Source organism: Mirounga angustirostris, unplaced genomic scaffold (genome assembly GCF_029215605.1).
Source record: "Mirounga angustirostris isolate CCGP_5_RB_7025 unplaced genomic scaffold, mMirAng1.0.hap1 SCAF_3, whole genome shotgun sequence".
Classification (NCBI taxonomy): domain Eukaryota; kingdom Metazoa; phylum Chordata; class Mammalia; order Carnivora; family Phocidae; genus Mirounga; species Mirounga angustirostris.
The window spans coordinates 7,791,054-7,812,171 of NW_026991711.1; the positions used below are offsets into that span (position 1 = coordinate 7,791,054).

Consider the following 21,118-nt stretch of genomic DNA (forward strand, 5'->3'; position numbering starts at 1 on the left):
TATTAAAATCACATTAATTAATTTTACCAGCAATCATCAGAAAATTATTTAAGAATTAGATATACCAGTCTCCCAGTGGTGGATACAAGCTTTCCAAATTTCTAATTTTCTTTTGAAATCTTGAATTTCATCATTGGTAACAAGTATTATCAGATGTTTTTTTTTTAAAGCAGCAGGTTCACTATCAAGAAAATGTCCACCAAATACTCAGTTCTGAATAACATAGTTCTTCTGTCAGTCTTTCTTTCAAGTAAAAATGGTGCTTTATGGGAAAAAATAAAAGCAGTTAGTTTAGCTTGCAACTCGGACAAGTATAGGAGCCCTGATATAGTCATTGACAAATCTTTTATGCAGCAATAGTGCTTCATGAGAGTTTCCATTTCATCACAAGGTATTACTAGGGAGTTAGAATTTAATTAAAGGAATAACTTTTATGTTTCATCTTGGCCATTCTTAAATACTTGGTTTCTTTTTGTTTTTTTTATCTTCCTTACAAGTTCCTGGCTGTGAATACAATGACTACAGTATTTTGGTGCTATTCCCATGATTCATGCTAAGAAACTAGCAGTTTTATCCAAATTGCTTTTGTGGGCATGAGTGCAAACACCATTAGAAAGACAACTAACATCTTAGTATTATTATGAAAATAGTTTGACTATTACCATGAATGTGTCTAGGGAATCCCAAGGGTCTGAAAATTTTATTTTGAGAACTGCTATTTTAGAAAAGTGAAAGACACTTCCTTCAATTACTAATTTAGTCTTGTTGCTGTTGTTGTTTGTTTTTATACTTATTTTAATTTCTCTGTTCTCATTCTCTCTCTCTTCATATGTGTGTGTGAACATGTTGGAGCTACTCAGAGTCTAATTAAAAATTAAAGAAATACCTAATTTTATTGCAGAATATTTTTAGCTATTCTTTGTCTTCCTCAAAAGTATTTTTTTACTTTATATTAATAGAGTAGATTTTTTTTTAATTTTTATTAAGACTTTAGAGCAGTTTTAGGTTCTAGTTTTAATTTTAGTTTAGCAAAACCCAGGCGAAGGTACAGAAATTTCCCCCACACATGCATAGTGCCTCATTCTCAACATCCCCCACCAGAGTGATACATTTGTTACAATTAACCTACATTAATACACTAGTCACCCAAAGTCCATAGTTTATATAACAGGCTTATTTTTAAGCTCACAGAAGCTCTGACTCCCTTTTTCATCTGTCTCTCTAGTCTTGGGGGTGGTGGTTTGTCCTGAATTCTTCCTTATTTTATGGATTCAAGAAGAGTTGTTGGTTTTCCAGTCTGTTCAGCTTTTTAGTTGTTGTTAGGATAGAGTAGCTACTTCCAAGCTCCTTACATGCAGAAGCAGAAACCACAAGTCCTAATGGAACAAGTATGAGTATATATCTCCTCTGTTTTGGAGACTAATCTTCTGAAAACTCCTCAGTTTCTGGTTAGACTAAGAATGTTTCTGAGTCTGTATCTATAACTATCTTCTCCATGTTTAATAGCCTATTTAAGCAAAATAATCATAGATGCTTCACCTGACCACATAATTTAATCTTACATATGCCAGTATTTTAGAGGAAGGCAGAAGGATCAATCAGCAAGACCATAGTAAATCTCATAATTTTTGACCATGAGGACTTGACAACTAATTGACACTTATTTTTTGTATAAATCCATCTGATTGGCAAACCATGCATTATATGTTATTAGTTGAATTTAAACACGGGACATGTATTAAGACAACAAATAGAAGTTGCATCAAATTAGAATATAAAAAGATGAGGTAGTGGGGCACCTGGGGGGCTCAGTCAGTTGAGCATCCAAGGCTTGCTTTCAGCTCGAGATCATGATCTCATAGATCTTAGAGAGATCGAGCCCAGTGTTGAGCCCCATACCTAGTGCAGAGTTTGCTTGAAATCCTCTGACTCTGCTCTCCCCCACCTCATGTGCTTTCTCACTCTCTCTCTCAAATAATTAAATAATTTTTTTTTTTAAAGATGAGGTAGGGCAAAAAGCCCTATTTCTGGGTTTCCCTGGAATCTGGCATAAACTGAATATTTACAGAAAGCAGAGATCATTTCATCACATCTTAAATAATTAAAAATATAAAGGATACTAGAAATTTTCCATATCTCTTGGGTTAGATTAATATATTTTAGAATGACTTAGTCATAATAAATATTACTTATATTTATATTAAGAAGCTTATTCTTTACCAAATACAATTGAAAGTGTAATAGTTAATGGTCTTTCTGCAAATGTAGCAGGATAGTATTTTGAAACATTACTCAATTTTTCTCTTTCCTAGTTCTCTTTTACCCTGTTGTTCCTCCACCATTAAAATAGTGCTGAGTTATTGCCTTGAGAAGGGAAAACACCAACAACAGAATATAAACAAATAGTCGAATAATTGATTTTGACTTCTAAAACAGCTTTTAAAATCCAAAGCTGAGTCATACCTTGAATGTACTTTTGATTTATATAAATGTGGAATTGGAGGAAAGAAAAATGATTTGGATATTTCAAAAATTCATTTAAACATGTACAACAGAGAGAAATGTAAATAACGGATATTAGAGTAGGAAAGATAATATGCAGATACAATAGTCCTTTTCCCAAGCAGATAGATAAAAATCTCAATAGATTTGCAGGGAGAAGAAAGCTAGAGAAGTGACTAGTCTTTAGAGCCTGATGGTACCCAAGAAGAAGCCCAACACTGCTATCCCTTGGCTTTGTCCAGTGGGAATGGCTGGACCCATATATGTTTAAGGGAAATCTGAGACTAGAGGAGAAGTCTTCCATATGCTTCACCTGTAGCCCATGGATGTGAAAACCTCCACATTATGAAGGAGGAGCTCCACATTATGGTGCCAAACCAGGAAAATAGATAAGGCTATGGACATAAAGGTAGCTTCAGAAAATTCTGATAATCTTGACCTGCGTAGAGAAGGAATCAAGTCCCTAAGAGGGGGGTATGGCAGATGCTATTTTCCAATTATGACTGCAACAAGCACTCTCATTCCACATGCTGTTTTTACTATGTGATTCTGACAGGCCTACCATCAAGAAGTAGGGTCTGTGTTTCTTCTTGAAGCTGGTGGGCTTACAAACAGTAGAAGTGACATGATGGGATTCCAATGCTAAGTAATAAGAGGCAAACAACTTCTGCCTGTTTCTCTTCAATGTTTTTGTTCTTGGAACCCAGCCATCCATGCTGTGAGGAAGACCAAGCAGCCAAGAGAAGCTACATGTAGGTGTCAGGCCAACAGGCCCAGATGAGGTTACAACCAACAGCCAGCATCGACTTTCAGACAAGTGAGTAAGAGAAAAGTCTTTAGATGATTCAAGTCTCCAGACTTCATGTATTCCAGATGAAGCCCAAAATAGCTCAGAATAGAAACAAGCTGTCCCTGCTGGGCCTTTTCTGAATTCCTTGTTCTCAGAATCCAAAAGTATAATAAAATAGTTGTTTTATGCCACTAAATTTGGGGCACTTTGTCATGAATAATCAATAATTGGAACAATGGGGTGAGGAAAAGGAGTAGAGCTGAGAGGGATAATGGAGGGGAAGAACCTGGTCTTGGGAGAACTAAGCAAAATATCTAAGTGCCTGGACTTATGCCTAGAAGCCACAGCAGGGTCCTTAGCATCAAGACCAGATTCTGTGGTAGGTGCCCCAACAGCTGGCTAATTGAGTTCCATCTTAATAAGTATTGTCATGGACAGAAGATGATACTGAGACAGACACCTTTTCCTAATGCCATGACAATACCATTATTTGTAGTTACTTAGAGAAGCTAAGGAAGAATGGAATAAAATATCAAATGGAAAGAATCATAAATTGACCAAGTTTCATCTTGAAATATCCACATTTAAATCATGTATTTGAGTTGGGATTATTTAGGTTTTCTTTGCCGTTTTTGGATTATTTTAAATTTAGTCAAAGAAAATAAAGTCCCATTTTACCTTTTTTTAAATTTTAACTTTATAAAATGTCCCAAGTGCCAGCTAAATAGTTTCTGGAGATGCTTACAGAAATAGGCATTGCCCTGAACAGATGACATATATTATCACATGCCCCTTCACAAAGTTTCAAATTTTAATTGGGACATAGTGTCTAGATTGGCAAATTCAGACCAAAGCTTCATGCCTTCAATGGAGCAAATTTGAATAGAAACTAACAGCTCTTTCTGCTTCTACTACTTTTTAATTTTATTACTTATTAATATTAATTATAGTAAAATACAAATAAGATACACTTTATCATCTTAATTTATTTTAAGTGTACAACTCATTAGTTTCTGCTTCCACTTTTAATTACTCATTCTGTACTTTAAACCTCTCTAGAGATCTCATATAAACTCTCAGAGAGGGGTCTTAAGAAAAGAATATTAGTTTTACTCATAAATGACAAACTAAGTTTCTACTAGTGATAATTAACCCATAACTATCTAAGCAAACTCCTCTACTGAGTATTCTTTGGGACTTGTGGTAAAGTTTGTGACATAAATAGCCTTGATCGGGATGCATCTGTGGCCCTAATCCAAAATAGAGTTAATGGACCTGAATGGGAGTTAAATCCAAGAAGCTCAATATATCTGACAAGATCGAATAATAAAATACCACTAGGGACACTCTCTGTACTAAAATTTGTAATTGTCAGTATGATGTAATCAAAAATACTGATTTTTTTTATTATGTTATATTAATCGTCATACATTACATCATTAGTTTTTGATGTAGTGTTCCATGATTCATTGTTTGCGTATAACACCCAGTGCTCCATGCAGAACGTGCCCTCTTTAATACTGATTTTATAAAAAATCTCATTTGTGGACAAATTCTATTTATTTGACATTTAAGAAAAAAAATGAAATATCAGTTAATTATTTTATTTGAAACCTGCAATTTTAGGTAAAGCTCTTGGGATTCCTTCCCCACTCCTGTGTGATCCCAGAGGATGTTGCATCCATGTACTCTCGTCCCTGTCTTTAACACTGAGCTCCCTAACTTTGACTCTTTCTGACTCCAAAGTTCATCTCCCTTCTGTTCTGGGATTTGGAGCTTTAGTGTAATGGCACCAGTGTTTCTTGAACCAGAATGGTGCTACCAGTGAAAGAAAACTGTGAGATTTAGGGTGTTGTAGTGCACAAAAACATTAGCTGTGTGGAATTCTAGAGAACCTAGACATTTGGAGGAATTATGCACATTGTGAGCATATGCATTATAATATTTATTGCCTTATAGACAATAACATGGAAATTGAGTTCTGTGGCTTCTAAATAAATAAATAAAGACATCAGACATACAAATAGTTAGTACACACCTCCCTTATATTGTGATGAATGAATTACTAATGGTTGCTTGAGTTCAGTTCTCAGAGAGAAAAGGCAGAGGAAGAGATAAGAAGTCATATTTCAGTTTTCTACCCAACTGTGAGAAGAGAAGCTGGGCAATTTAAGGGCACTGATCACACTTTAGGTTCATTCCTACTAAGTCCAGAGAAAAAGAAATATGTACGGATAATTCTTACTATTTCATTTCAGTAATTTTTAGCCATGGATCCCTTTGGTAATCCAGTGAAGCTCAAGGATCTCTAACTCCTCCCTCCCAGGTTTTTATTTAAATTCTAGCTAGTTAACATATAGTGCAATATTAGTTTCAGGTGTAGAGTTAAGTGATTCATCACTTACATACAACACCCAGTGCTCATCACAACAAGTGGGTTCCCTAATACTCATCACCCATTTAGCGCAGTCCCCTGACCATTTCCCCTTCAGTAACCATCAGTCTGTTCTCTATACTTAAGAGTCTGTTTCTTGGTTTGCCTCTCTTTTTCCCTAATGTTCACTTGTTTTTTTTTTTTCTTAAATTCCACATATGAGTGAAATCATACAGTATTTGTCTTTCTCTGACTGACCTATTTCATTTAGCATAATACTCTCTTGCTCCATCCACATCATTGCAAGAGGAAAGATTTCATTCATCTTGGTGACTGTGCAAGGTTCCATTATATATATATAAAATAGAATAGATAGATAGATATCTTACTAAGCAAGGGAAACAAAAACACAAATAAATCATTGGGACTTCAAAATAAAAAGCTTCTGTAGTGAAGGAAACAATCAACAGAACTAAAAGGCAATCTATGGAATGGGAGAAGATATTTGCAAATGAAATATCTGTTAAAGGGCTAGAATCCTTGATGAAGTCCCAATACTTCATATTTGCCTTTATTTCCCTTGCCTTTGGAGACATGTCTAGCAAGAAAATTGCTTCAGCCGAGGTCAAAGAGGTTGCTGCCTCTGTTCTCCTCTAAGATTTTGATGGATTCCTATCTCACATTTAGAGCTTTCATCCATTTTGAGTCTATTTTTGTGTATGGTGTAAGGAAATGGTCCAGTTTCATTCTTCTGCATGTGGCTGTCCAATTTTCCCAACACCATTTGTTGAAGAGACTATCTTTTTTTCCATTGGATATTCTTTTCCCGCTTTGTTGAAGATGAGTTGACCATAGATTTGAGGGTCCATTTGTGGGTTCTCTATTCTGTTCCATTGATCTATGTGTCTGTTTTTGTGCCAGTACCATACTGTCTTAATGATTATAGCTTTGTAATAGAGCTTGAAGTCTGGAATTGTGATGCCACCAGCTTTGGTTTTCTTTTTCAACATTCTTTTGGCTATTTGGGGTCTTTTCTGGTTCCATACAAATTTTAGGATTTGTTCCAGCTCTGTGAAAAAAGTTGATATTGGTGTTTTGATAGGGATTGCATTGAATGTATAGATTGATCTAGATAGCATAGACATTTTAACAATATTTATTCTTCCAGTCAATAAAACCAAAAGACAACCGACAGAATGGGAGAAGATAATTGCAAATGTCTTATCAAATAAAGGGCTAGTATCCAAAATCTATAATGAACTTATCAAACTCAACACCCAAAGAACAAATGATCCAATCAAGAAATGGGCAGAAGACATGAGCAGACATTTCTGCAAAGAAGACATCCAAATGGCCAACAGACACATGAAAAGGTGCTCAACATCACTCAGCATCAAGGAAATACAAATCAAAACCTCAGTGAGATATCACACCAGTCAGAATGGCTAAAATTAACAAGACAGGAAACAACAGATGTTAGCAAAGATGCGGAGAAAGGGGAACCCTCTTACACTGTTGGTGGGAATGCAAGCTGGTGAAGCCACTCTGGAAAACAGTATGGAGGTTCCTCAAAAAGTTGAAAATAGAGCTACCCTCTGACCCAGCAATTGCACTACCGGGTATTTACCCCAAAGATACAAATGTAGTGATTTGAAGGGGCACCTGCACCTCAATGTTTATAGCAGCAATGTCCAGAGTAGCCAAACTATGGAAAGAGCCCAGATGTCCAATGGTAGATGAATGGATAAAAAAGATATATATATATATATATATATATATATATATATATATATATATATATATATCAATCACATCTGCATATTTATATATATATACCACACATATATATAGAGAGAGAGAGAGAGACCACATCTATATATAGGAACACTACTCAGCTGTCAAAAAATGAAATCTTGCCATTTGCAATGACGCGAATGGAACTAAAGGGTATTATGCTAAGTGAAATAATTCAATCAAAGAACGACAATTATCATATGATCTCATCCATATGTGGGAATTTAAGAAACAAAACAGGATCATAGGGAAGAGAGGAAAAAATAAAACAAGACAAAATCAGAGAGGGAGACAAACCATAAGAGACTCTTAATCATAGGAAACAAACTGAAGTTTGCTGGAGGTAAGGAGAGCAAGGGGATGGGGGTAACTAGGTGATGGACATTAAGGAGGGCACGTGATGTAATGAGCACTGGGTATTATATAAGACTGATGAATCACTGACCTCTACCTCTGAAACTAATAATATATGTTAATTAATTGAATTTAAATTTAAAAAGTATAATAAAAAAGATATCATATTTGTTTTCTCCTGCTTAAAAAAAAGCGTTAGAATCCAAAATATATAAAGAACTTATAAAACTGAACACCCAAAAACCAAATAATCCAGTTAAAAAATGGGCAGCAGACATGAATAGACATTTTTCCAAAGAAGAAATACAGATGGCCAACAGACACATGAAAAGATGCTCAAATCATTCATCATCAGGGGAATACAAATCAAAGCCACAATGAGATGTCATCTCATACCAGTCAGAATGGCTAAAAATAATAACACAGGAGACAGGTGTTGCCCAGGATGCAGAGAAAGAGGAACCCTCTTACACTGTTGGTGGGAATGCAAACTGGTGCAGCCACTCTGGAAAACAGTAAGGAGTTTCCCCCAAAAGTTAAAAATAGAACCACCCTATGATCCAACAATTGCACTACTGTGTATATACCCAAAGGATACAAAAATACTGATTCAAAAGGATACATGAACCCCAATGTTTATAGCAGCATTATCAACAATAGCCAAATTATGAAAAGAGCCCAAGGATCTCTAACATTTTTAAGTGCATAACATAATAAGCATAGGATTACAAAGAAAAGCAACTTATTGAAATAAAGCTAACATATTAACAATTAATAACTTCCATAATTTCAAAGTAGTGGTGAGTATACACAGTATTTTTTGATATCATCAGTAACTTGAATATAACATGAAAATTTCTGATTTCTATTGTTGACAAAGTCACCTAGAATTGCTTGGACTACTGTGTTTTATTGCCTATATTTAACATCAAATGAAATGCTAAATTTCAGTTAAAGGACAGTAAAAATAAAGCTGTACTTTTTCTCATCCAAGTTTATAAATCCCCAAAAGTCTATCCACAAATCTCTTAGTGTTTAGTGGAGCCCAGGTTAAGAACCCCTAAAGTAATAATAGGCTAGAGCTTTACTCTATTGTAGAATGAATTGCTTCATGCTTCTCACTAATGTCAAGAAGAGCTGTTTATCATAAAATTTTAGCTACAGTCCAAAAACAAAACAAAACAACAACAAAAGGAAAAGAAAATCCCACCTGTATCCACCAGCAGTAAACCAGTAGCTATGGGCTCTAGACTCAGGAGATGGAAAGCTACATGCGTTATTAGTCTTCAAAAAGGATTTTGGAAAATTTACCACTTTCAGTTTAGAACACTTCCACATTTGATTAGAGTTAAAAACAACTGAAGAAAAGTCATAGACATATTAGGTGAGCCAGGTACCATCGTGCTTAATCATATGTTCTTTTTCGACTGGTCCTTCAAGTGAAATTTCTCCTTGGGTTAATATTCTGTGTAAATTTAGTGATGTCAAGTACGTAGGAAAGGGCAAGTTACTTAAAGACTCAGCTCCTCAGGTTTCTCTTGTGTAAAATAAATGGGTTAAGCTAAATGATCCTAGGGTGGACTATAGTGGAAAGATAATTAATTTTGAAGTAAAACATTAGTTAAAATGCCCACTGCAATTCTATTAAATAAAATATGATTTAAGAAAGTTAAGACCTAGTTCATTACAGAGTCGTTAAGAGGATCAAGTAAGATAACACAATGTTTCTAAAAGGCACACAGTAAGTCTTAAATATGGGACTTCATACTCAGACTCTGATAAGCTTGAACTAGAAATGCCTGCTCCATGCATATGGAATCCCAATTGTTACTTTTAAATAAATGCTCATCATTGAAAATAATATGAACATTGGGCTACAACACACTTATGTTTTTTATTTTTGTTTTTGTTTTGTTTTGTTTTTTTAGAGAAGAAAAACTTCTCTAACAGCATTTCTCGAATTTGCTTACATCAGAAATGCTGGAGTTGGAAGAGAAACGTTGTGGAAAAGAGATGAATAGCAGATTCAGGAAGGCAGTGGATCATGAAAGACATCATATGCCATGTTAAGACACATGGCTGACAAATACTTCAAAATGTGAGGCAGAGAACTAAGACTGAGGCACTAAGACTAACACGGTTAGATTGTTAGTTTGAGTGAGCGCTTTCCCATATTTTTGTAAGCCAGGAGCACACAGAAATGATAAGGTGTGTTCAGTGTGCTGGTGTAAACAGACCAGGCTCCTTGTGGTGGGTGCCAGCTCACAGCCAGGGTGGGCTACTCCCATAGCCCCTGAGCCCCACCCAGTGGTAGCCTTCACCTCAGCACACCTGCCAGGCCACTGTGGCCCCTTCCAGAGCACAGCAGTTGGACCTTTCATCTCACATATACAGAATAGTTTGATGATGACTTGTCAAACAGGTAGGATAGAGCACATCATATTGTTTTTTTTTTTTTAATAGGTTTTCATCACTTAAAGCTATTATTTGAAAACATTCACAATGGGATCCTAAGTGAGAGAACTTCTCCAAATTCCTGTTTACTTCACAGTCATAAGGCAAAAGAGACATTCTAGGCTAATTGCTAAAATTTAGCGCGATTAGCGATGAAAGGACATGTTTATGGGCTTTAAGGTCTAGGCTAATTTACACTTCCTATTATCTTTCTATCTATATGTGGTAGACAGAATGGTGCCACCCAAATGTCCATGTACTGATCCCCAGAACCTGTGAATATGTTATCTTACAGGGCAAAGGGGAATTTGCAGATGTCATTAAATTAGAGATGGATCCTGAGGATCCTGAGTGGGGGAGATGGACCTGGATTATCCAAGAGGGTCCAATGCAATCTTAAGGGTCCTGTCATACGTCCTTCTGTGACAGAGGAAGCAGAGGTGAGACAGAGAGAGAGACAGAGGTTTAAGATGCTATGCTACCATCTTTGAAGATGGAGGAGGGGCCAAGAGACCAGGCATACAGGTAGCCTATAGACGCTGGAAAGGCAAGAAAATGAATTCTCCCCCACAGCCTCCAGAAGGAACACAGGTCTGCTGACACCTTGATTTTAGGATTTCCACCTATAGATTATAAGAGAATAAATATATGTTGTTTAATCCACTAAATTTGTCATTTTTTTTACAGTCACAATAGTAAATTAATACACCATGTGTCTGTGAAATACAATTTTTATGCTCTTTCCTCTCGGCTTAAGACATAAAGCACAGTATTGAACCAAACAGAAATACATATTGAATTGTCACTTGTGGAAGTACAGTTCCAACACAGAGCTCCAGTCTCTCACTTCTAAGAAGAGTCAAGGGAAGATACTTGAGGATTTGTACTCTTTTCAGTATTTAATTAATCATTTCCATTAAAATGTTGTGAATTATCAGGAGTATCTTAAAAATCATTAGTTAAATAGTTCATGTTTAAAATTCTTTTTATGCAATGTTGATACTTTGCCTTTATTTTTGACACTTTCCCTTTAATAAAATGTACCATTTATCACATTTGCTGTGCAATATCAATGATTTCTTAATAGTTGGTGTCTGATCTTTTCTGGTTAACATTATATCTAGATTTGAAAATGTCACAAGGTTAACAGACATTTAAAGAGAAATAGTTTGGCAATGTGTATGATTATGTGCGGGGGTGGGGGGTGTACTGTGTATATAAAAAGATATCACACTGTCCACATCAACTCCCTTAGCTTTATCATTCTCTAATTCTGGGATCTTGAAAACCAGCTACCTCCTCTGTACCTCAGTTCCTCAGAATACTACCTTATAAGATTAGTGGAGATAATCAGTAGAGAAAACATGTAAAATTACAGGAATGCTACTTGGTGTATAGGAATCACTCTGAAACATTAGCAATTAGTGGTATTATTATCATCATCACTAGTATCCCCACTAATTAAATACATGCAAGAAATCTCAAAGGTCTTCTACTATCCAGTGATGGTAGAAACACCCCTGTGACCATTAGTGGTCAGTTACCCTACTGTATCTTACTAATGACCTCCATGACTTCTCCAACTGGCTATTTACAATCCCATTGATTATACCATGGCCATCACTGCCCATTATTGCAAATTACTCTTCTTCTGATTCAATGGTAGGATTCAACAATGTAGGATCATTAAAAATATATTTTCAGAATAGTGAGTTATTTAGATACTTTTAGCATTTACATTCCCACTGGATAAATTAGGATCATGTTTAATCCTCTTATTTGGATAGCCAGAATTTGAAACCAACAAATGGAGGAAACCCTTTATATCCGGTTGCATGCATTGACCTATATATTCAATTTAATAAGAAATTGACTTACCTGAACTAAGCATTAATCATGTTATAACTATGTTGAGGAGATATTTTCCCTCTTAGAAAGGAAGATCTCAATATCCTGATAACTTTGCGATTTCTGAATTGTACTGTCAAATCTCCAGTAACCAGGGCACTAGATATCAATTGCTAGAATATGAATCAGTGTATCTGGAGTACTCATTAAGAGGCCACTTACAATTTCTATCGGAATTGGCAATTGAAAACTTCTCGAACTATTGGCCTAAACTTCTTCATTACTGACACAGAACCAATAAGATATCACCTAGTAATTAAAATGTGTACTGCAAACATATAATTAGTTAAATGATTTAGTAGCCAAATGTAATGCACTCAAGAACTTGCTGTCTTTAAGCCTTTGAACACAGCCACAGACCACTACACTCCCTCATTTTTCCAGATTTAGAGCTTTTAATTAAATACATCTTCTCAGTTGAATATTAATTATCTTGACATCTAATGACACTTTTCAATTTACTTTTTTTTTAATCACATCTTGTCTCAGTAAATAGTTAAAAGGGCTCATGCATTTTAAAAAACACTCTGCATATATTGGGTATTGACTCCCCAGACATGTTTTTATAAGATTACTTTAATGTGTTAATGAGTATAGGTTAACGGGCTTAATTTTAATACATTCTAGTTAATGTCCTACACAGGACAGGTCAGAATACAATATATTCACTCTAACAGAGGCAGAAGGAAGGACAAGATATATCATGATGAAACTAATACCTGTTCCTCAATAATCATAGCCCAAAGCTTCAGTTTTATTAACAACCAGATATTAGTATCATTTTCACATAGGCTCAGAATAGTTGGTTGGCTTCATTCCTTCACTAACTCTGTAAACATTTACAGAAGATCTCAAAAGCCTGGAACTAATTCAGTTATTGGTAATATAAATAACTATTCCATTTGTCATATTTTATAGAGGGAAAATGGAAAAGCGATTTTAATATGGATACACTTCTTTTTAGTGGTTTATTATTGCATTAGCACAGAATCAGTCCTAAGAAGGGCATTAAAAAATGACCCAATTGTTTTTCTATCTTTGGCGTGCCTTATAAAGTTTTACTCTAAATCTTTGCATTTGTGATGAGGGGAAAAAATAAAGACAAGGCTTTTTATACCATACCCTTCAGACTCAGGGTTGCTGTATGTACATCTGGGGAAGAACATTACAGAGCTAAGGAAAGCACTGGGTCAGACAGAAGAAGTGGAAAGTGAAGAGCCACACCTTGGCACCAAGTGGGTGCAATGCAGAGCAGACTCGTTCTGGACTGGGTGTGAATAAAGCCGCATGTCTTAAGATGCACCTGTCTTTTCTGATCATTCTTTTTTTTTTAAGATTTTATTTTTTTTTTTATTTGAGAGAGAGAGAAGGAGCAGAGGGAGAGGGAGAAGCAGACTCTCCACTGAGCAGGAAGCCCAACATGGGACTCAGTCCCGGGACTCCAGGATCATAACCTGAGCCGAAGGCACACTTAACCGACTGAGCCACCCAGGCACCCCTGATCGTTCTTGATACCAGAGCATTAGACTGCAATTGTCAATGGCTCTTCAGTAAAACTGGACAAAGCTTTTAAACCAGGACTATTTTTTTTTTAAAGCAAAATCTTACCTTGAAAATGACTAAAACATACTCTTGGAATCACATGTAGTTTATTAAATGAATAACTGAATAAGAAATATTTATACATCAAAACATGGGTAACAGATAAAGTGATTCTGATTAATCTTTGGTCCTTCTCACATAAAAATTGATGCAACTCTTAGGGCATCACCATCAGGTGGTATTCAATTCTCTCCTCACCACATCCCACTTTGGTTTATTTTTTGATACTCTATTGCGTGGACATTGTTCTTGTCCTAAACTGTTAGTTGTGAAAAAATTGAAGTCAATACAAACTACAGAGAATTCTTGACTTTTACCATCTGCTAATGTTCAAGGGTCAAATAAGATTAGTATATTTATCAGTGATTCATATAATGCTAGCTAAGCTGTTACTCCTAGCTACTGTGACAATTTGTGCACAACAATAATGTGGGGGCATATATTCTCCTTCAACAAGCTTTCTGTGGAATAATGGCATGGCTGCCAGTTTCTTTAACTAAGTGCCATTAGCATAGCTTACTGAGTTTTGTCTCATTTGAAATGTGATTTGCGCTGGGGCAGTAAGAGAGGTTTTGTAGTTCGTTTGAGCTTTGGGTCTGAAGAAAACTATTGCCGGCTTGGTAACCTCCTGATCAAACCCCCCATAGGATCTTTGACTCTATGATACTTTCTGGATTCTCACAGCAAAGATCTCTCCTGGCTACTACAAAGAGTCTACAGTTTTCTCCTTACCTCTGTTATTTTCACTCCTCTCTAGAATTTAATACTAAGCATTTACCATTATACCTTAAGTGATAGGTGATGAATGTGTATACCAGTTACTTAAAAAAGAAATTCATCAATTAAATTCTTTATTTCAAGAAGATAATGCAAGAAATTTTATTACTATGTAAAATATATACCATTCCTTTTTTATTTCTAAAGAAAATGGCTTTTAGATACATAGATACAGATAAATAGGTAGGTAGGTAGTTAGATGATAGATAGATGATTAGATGATAGATAGATAAATGGAGATAGATAGATAGATAGATAGATAGATAGATAGATAGATAGATAGATAATCCCATTTTATCTTCCCCTTAAACCTACTTATGTTGATCTGTGAAGGAAATTAAAAAAAAAAAAATCTATCAGGTATACATGAATAAGACTGAGCCTGGTTCAGTAAAAAAAGACACTTTTTTTTCTCTTATTGCTGCTTGATGAGAAACTGAACAACAGATTCTACTAAGGCCAATTGACATAAATTCTATTATTGCATTAATTCAATTTCCATTAAGCACCATGGTGCTAAGCCTTGTGTTATGGCAATCATTCATTAACATAGGAAGACTTGCTCTATTATACTAGATATAGGATTTGTTCAAAATAAAATTGTAGATACTATTTGGGAGGTAATATATAATATAATATCCCTCGGGATTAGCAGACAACATTTTTTTGAGACACTAATCCTTAGTATAAATTTCAGGCTAATAGCAAATTTTTCAATAAAAACCTTCAAGTATTTTATGGTTAAATAATAATAATTAAAAGATTAATTTGTTTCTGCTTTTGTAAAATTCATTCAAGAGCATAGTGCAGGATGCTATCTTCCCCTAAAGAACTTCATTTTTGCATTATTAGTTCCTTTAGAGAGTTCACTAAGTCTAGATAAATGCTGTATATTTTATAAACTATAAAACATTTTTATCTCAAAAATGTCTATTTTTCTGAACAGACTGAAAAAAACACTTCCTCTTCTAATGAATCATGCTAAAGTCTAGAGGACAACAGTGACTAGGTCAAAAGGAGCTTAAAGCAGCAGGATACTTCAATTAATAAGACAAGATAAATATTTGAGGAGCTTTAAAGCTTCATTTCTCATAAAGATTTGGATAACCATCATATGTTATATAATGATTTCGTTTTCATAATCATCATCTGAAATTCCCTTCAAATTAAATATATATATTACATGTAGATATATTTCATTTGACACATCCTCCCAATGAAACAATTACTTTGGTGCATTTAATGGCCTTCCTCCTAACTGATAGAGCTGTACAATGTTCTCCATTCTGCTATTAAAATAGTCTAATTAAATCAGTCACCCTGGTCCCATCTGTTATATACTGATCTCATGTGGAGAAGCTGCTGGAATCTCTCCAGGGCAGTGAATGTACTTAGTTCCTTTCATGGCTCATTGGATGTCACACGCAGGAGGACCTTGTTCTTGGTTTGAAATTATAACTAAGGCTCCGGGTATACAATAAACCATAGTTAGTGTTATGGAGATTAAATCAGCTCTTTTTTCAGAACGCTTGCAGAGTAAAAACAATTGTGGTCCACGTCACTGCTCAGCAACCTACTCTTCATCATGGTCTATGAGATAGGTCTGAGGAGAATTCCTGAATATTCCCTCCAGGTCCAAGCATCATGGACACCAGATCCTAGGTCTGTGGGAACATGGGTGAACTGGTGAATCTACCATCTAAGACTGGAAGCTACCAGGACACCAGAAGTCAGAACCAAAGCGAGATTCCTAAGTGCAGAAGACCTCTGTTCTTTCAAAGATCATGGCACCCTCTGTAAGCATTTCCCAACAAATTTACTGTTTTTTATATTTTAATTTCTTGGAAATTCACTATGGTTTGATAGCGGGGTAATCCACAGAACTTCGTGTGTATAATCTTCTTGTTAAAAGATGATAGTAACAATGGTCTTGATATGTTAATTAGGAGGATTTGGCTGATAAAATGCAGGTTTTCATAAGTGGTAGATGAGAAAACTATTTTTCTCTGCATTTGCTGCAGCTATATTTTGGTTCTAACTTTTTGATTCATGGAATGTGGATGTCCTTTACAAAGAAAAAAATCTTATTTTTTATTGCCATGTTTTAATAATTAGGTGTGTTAGTCCAGCTGATACTTCTGTTCACTGAAATATATGACCACATTATTAATTGTGATGATGCTTCATTACTAAATTGACAATTCTGCTTATATCTCAGATCCTTTTTGGTGTTAAGAAGAGCATGAAGTATAAATAAATAAACTTGTACATTATTTATTCAAACAGCTAAACATATAACTCTATTTATCTATCTATTTATTACAAATGAACATACACTTTTTTCTCTCTTATCCTATTTTTTACTATTTAAATATTAAATAGTTTCAAAGTTTGTTTTTATCAAATCTATTCATGCATATAAAGAATGAACTGTTCTACAAGATTTTAAAATCACTGTCCCTATATCAGGCAACCCTTTGGCTCTTGTATCTGATTAAGTATTCACTTGTTTTTATACAAATTACATGTCTCTTGGTATCTGTTGCCCTTCTGCCATCGCTCTTTCTCCCCTTGCCTTCTCTTGCACATATGCCTTCATTTACCTTCTTTCTTGATGAGCTCTTATCCCACCTTGGTTCTGATCAGTGTTCGGTGTTAGAGTTTGTGTTATTTTGCATCCTACCCAGAGCTCATCTCCCATTTACTTGGCCCATTCACTTCCCACATCCCTAACACTCCCTTTCACTTCTCTCTCTTCAAACCTTTAACATCTTCCTTCTAGTCATCACTCACAGCTGACCTTGCTTCCTATTTTCCTGAGAAAACCAATGTAGGTAGGAGAGAAGGCCTTGAGAAGCTCTCAGATAAGACACATTGACCCCACATCCTCAACACTCTTCCCTGTCTCCTGTAAGTACAGGTGAACTCCCTGCACTCATATGTTTTCCTCTCCTCCTGCCCAACAGACCTTGGCCACACTAGGCACTGCTATAGCACTTCTCCATTTTCTGCATCTTCTGCACTTCTACTGGGTCATTATGATTATCAAACACTTTTCTTACATTTTTAAAAAGAGGAAACCCTCTCAATATATTTAAAGTCAGTTCCCACATTTCTCTACTTCTCTTCCTCCTACCCCAACTCCCCATTAAGGCAAATCTCTACAAAATGTTGTCTGGACAGACTTGATCTCTTCAACTGAACTCTTCACATTTTCTCTTGAATCCTCCTCGATCATGATTTCATTTTCATCATGCTTGCAAAGCCATTAATAAGAAGACTAATTCCCAGTTACCATGTGACTCGAACATCAACATTTGGTGTAATCTAGCTCTGAAACAGTTTTTTCCTTTGGATTTCAGGAAACACCTGGCGTTCTAGCCTTTGTTTCTCAATCTGCTTTTCTGATCTCACCTCTTGTGCTCTGACCTCCAAATGCTTGTAAGCCCCAGAACTGTCTTCTATTCAAACTCAAACCCCTCATGACATCACCTAATCTCATAGCTTCAGATTTCCATCTCTAGGCTAAACCCTTCCTCTGAATTCCAGAGTGTCACATTCAACTGCTTAGTCAACATTTCTACTCAGACGTCTAGTGGATGTTTCCAGCTTACCATGTATAAAAGCACACCCCCGAGAAAGAAGAAAGAAAGAAAGAAAGAAAGAAAGAAAGAAAGAAAGAAAGAAAGAAAGAAAGAAAGAAAGAAAGAAAGAAAGAAGAAAGAAAAAGGAGGGAAGGAGGGAGGAACGAGGGAGGGAGGAAGGAAGAACTAAGGAAAAATCTGCTTCTACCACTAGTAAAGATCTTGTTTGGCTTTGTCATAGACTGTTGCCTTTCACTCAGTCCAGCAGCAAATCCTATTAGTCCTGCCTCCAAATTATATTCAGATTTAAGATCCCACCACTCTTTCCATCTTTACTACTACCACCCTAGGCAAAGCCCTGATCTTCCCTCATCTATGTTATCACAGATGCTATCAACTGATAGACCTGCTCTGCTTTTACCTTCTTTTCTGTCTGTTCTCAACACAGAAACCAGATTGATCAAGTTAAAATGATATATTATGCTGTATCTCTACTCAAAATAGTATTTCCTAATAATTTCAATTTATTTATTTTAAATATCTCTTCACTGTAGCATTAGAACAGTTTCTTTTTTTAAAAAAATATTTTTATTTTTTGACAGAGAGAGAGACAGCGAGAGAGCAGGGGGAGTGGGAGAGGGAGAAGTAGGCTTCCCTGATGAGCAAGGAGCCTGATGTGGGGCTCGATCCCAGGACCCTGGGATCATGACCTGAGCCAAAGGCAGACGCTAAACGACTAAGCCACCCAGGCGCCCAGAACAGTTTCAAAAGGGAGCATAAGGAGATGTGCACGTTCATCCTCTGTTCCAAATGCACCTATATATTGAAGAACCATGTGATCAGAATCGGTATCCAAATGTCTTATTAACAAGTCCCTACCTGGGGTGGCTGTGCTTTGGGCTGGCAGGGCCTGGACAGGGCATGTGGTGGGGAACATGGGATAGGAACTCTGGGTGGGAAGCACTGATGAAGGCTGTCCTTTTCCAGCTGGAATTACTCTTGAGAAGACTTGAGACAAAAGACACCAGACAAAGGATAAGCACAGTGTATTTTCAAGGTACATCCACTTTCCTGTGTTCTCATCTTTATGTTGTCTGGCATCTGTGTTAAAGTCCTTCTGTCCTTCTAGCTGACTTTGGGCCTTATTATCTGAATGCCTGGCCTGAAGCTCAGTATGATGAATATTAGGCTGCATGTCATGCTGCTCTCTTTGCAAAATATTAAATAGCTGAGGACATAAAAATCCAATTGCCAACAGCAGAGGAAGGATAAAACACTCAGCCAAGCCTTAAAGGCCATTTCCCAAAACTGGGTTTCCTAAAATCTGCAAGGAAAGTTGAGGTACCATGAAAATGCACCATGCTTAAACTTTATCTCATGTAATTCCAGTTGGAAAACCTAAAGAAGCAAAGCTACTTGGGCTCAGCATTATAATAAAATGTGGTTTACGAGTTCAGAAGGAAAGGAAGTCTTCCTTGCTATGGGATTAAACACCAAAGAAGGCAGAAACCAATGGTACTGGAAAACAAAGCTTTTCAGTGTGTTCATGACCATCATCTAGAAGAAGAAGGACATGACCATACCTACATCTTACTAGAGAATCTAAGGTGACTTCTGGCAATGCACAAACCCATATCCTTCAGGAAAATATTTAAGCCTTACCTAAAGCACGGCCGCATGAGTGGAGGAGCAGGATATATGCAGAGCAAAGAAGCTTTGGGGATTTGTTGATGCACCCAAGATGGACAAATGCACAAGCAGTTCTTCCACTGAAAACAGTGCTGGGGAGATGCATGGAAATCATAAACATAGAGGCAGGAGATTCCAGAGATCCCACAGGAAAAGAAATTTTCCATCCCTTTGGGCAGCAACACAACTTAAACAAAGGTTATCTGAACAAAACCTTTTGGTACCAGCATTATAACTAGTATCCTCCCATAGAAGGTCCTAGTTAATGTTATGAACCTGTGGTTTCTTTCTACTATGCTGACCCTATACCACATTTATCATCTTCAGCCATATGGTTATGTATATAGATATCAACCTGCCTTACGTGAGACTAGCCTAAAGGACACAAGTGAAGCATACAAAAATGAAGATCCAAAGGTAAAAATTAAGAAAACCTTAGTGGAAAAACATGAGTGAACAGAGTTTAAATATCTAACATCACACTGAAGAAAGGCTTCTGCATTTCTATTATAGAAAACTAGAATCCCAGTGAGGACGTTTAAGTGAACAAACAAGACATATTAGAAATCTTGCATATGTATGACTGTCAGTTGAAGCTTTAAATGAGCTGTGCAGTCTGTTAAAATGTGTTTTGATACAGAAACATACGCATATATAAATGTGAAATATATAAAAAATATATATAATGTGTATATATGAATGTTTTAAAAATGATGGTGGCCTTAAGGCACGTGGGTGGCTCAGACAGTTAGGTGTCTGCCTTCAGCTCGGGTCATGATCGCAGGGTCCTGGGATTGAGCCCCACATCAGGCTCCCTGCTCGGCCGGGAGCCTGCTTCTCCCTCTCCCTCTGCCCTGCCCCCCACACCCCCGCTAGTGATATCTCTCTCTGTCAAATAAATAAATTAAATTAAATTAAAAAATGATGGTGGCCAGGAAGAGGAATAGAGATTGTGTAGAGATTTTGTTCGCTGTTCTTGACCACTCATTATTGTCACTAAGAAACCCAAATAGTTAAATTTGCTAAAACTGTATCACACCATTTTGTAGTACATACACAGTGCTAAATAAACCTTTCTTTAAAAAATTTTAGAAGAAATTTTTCCAGTGTTGTTTGTAAACTCAAGCCATGAATTTGTACTTGCCATGATTACTCATAATTGGCAGTGTTTCTTTCAGAAAAAGAATAAAAATGGCACTTGTTTTAAATGTGCATTAATGAAAACACAATTTGATATTAAAAAGAAAAAGCCCCATCAGTGCTTTCCAAACATCTACCAGAACATAGCCT

The 21,118-nt window shown here is 36.2% G+C and overlaps 1 pseudogene; it reads left to right on the forward strand.

Moving 5' to 3' along the window:
• Nucleotides 1–20,284, forward strand: part of LOC123839273 (glycoprotein-N-acetylgalactosamine 3-beta-galactosyltransferase 1-like) — a 58,103-nt pseudogene extending 37,819 nt beyond the window's left edge.
• Nucleotides 20,285–21,118: the final 834 nt, after the last annotated feature.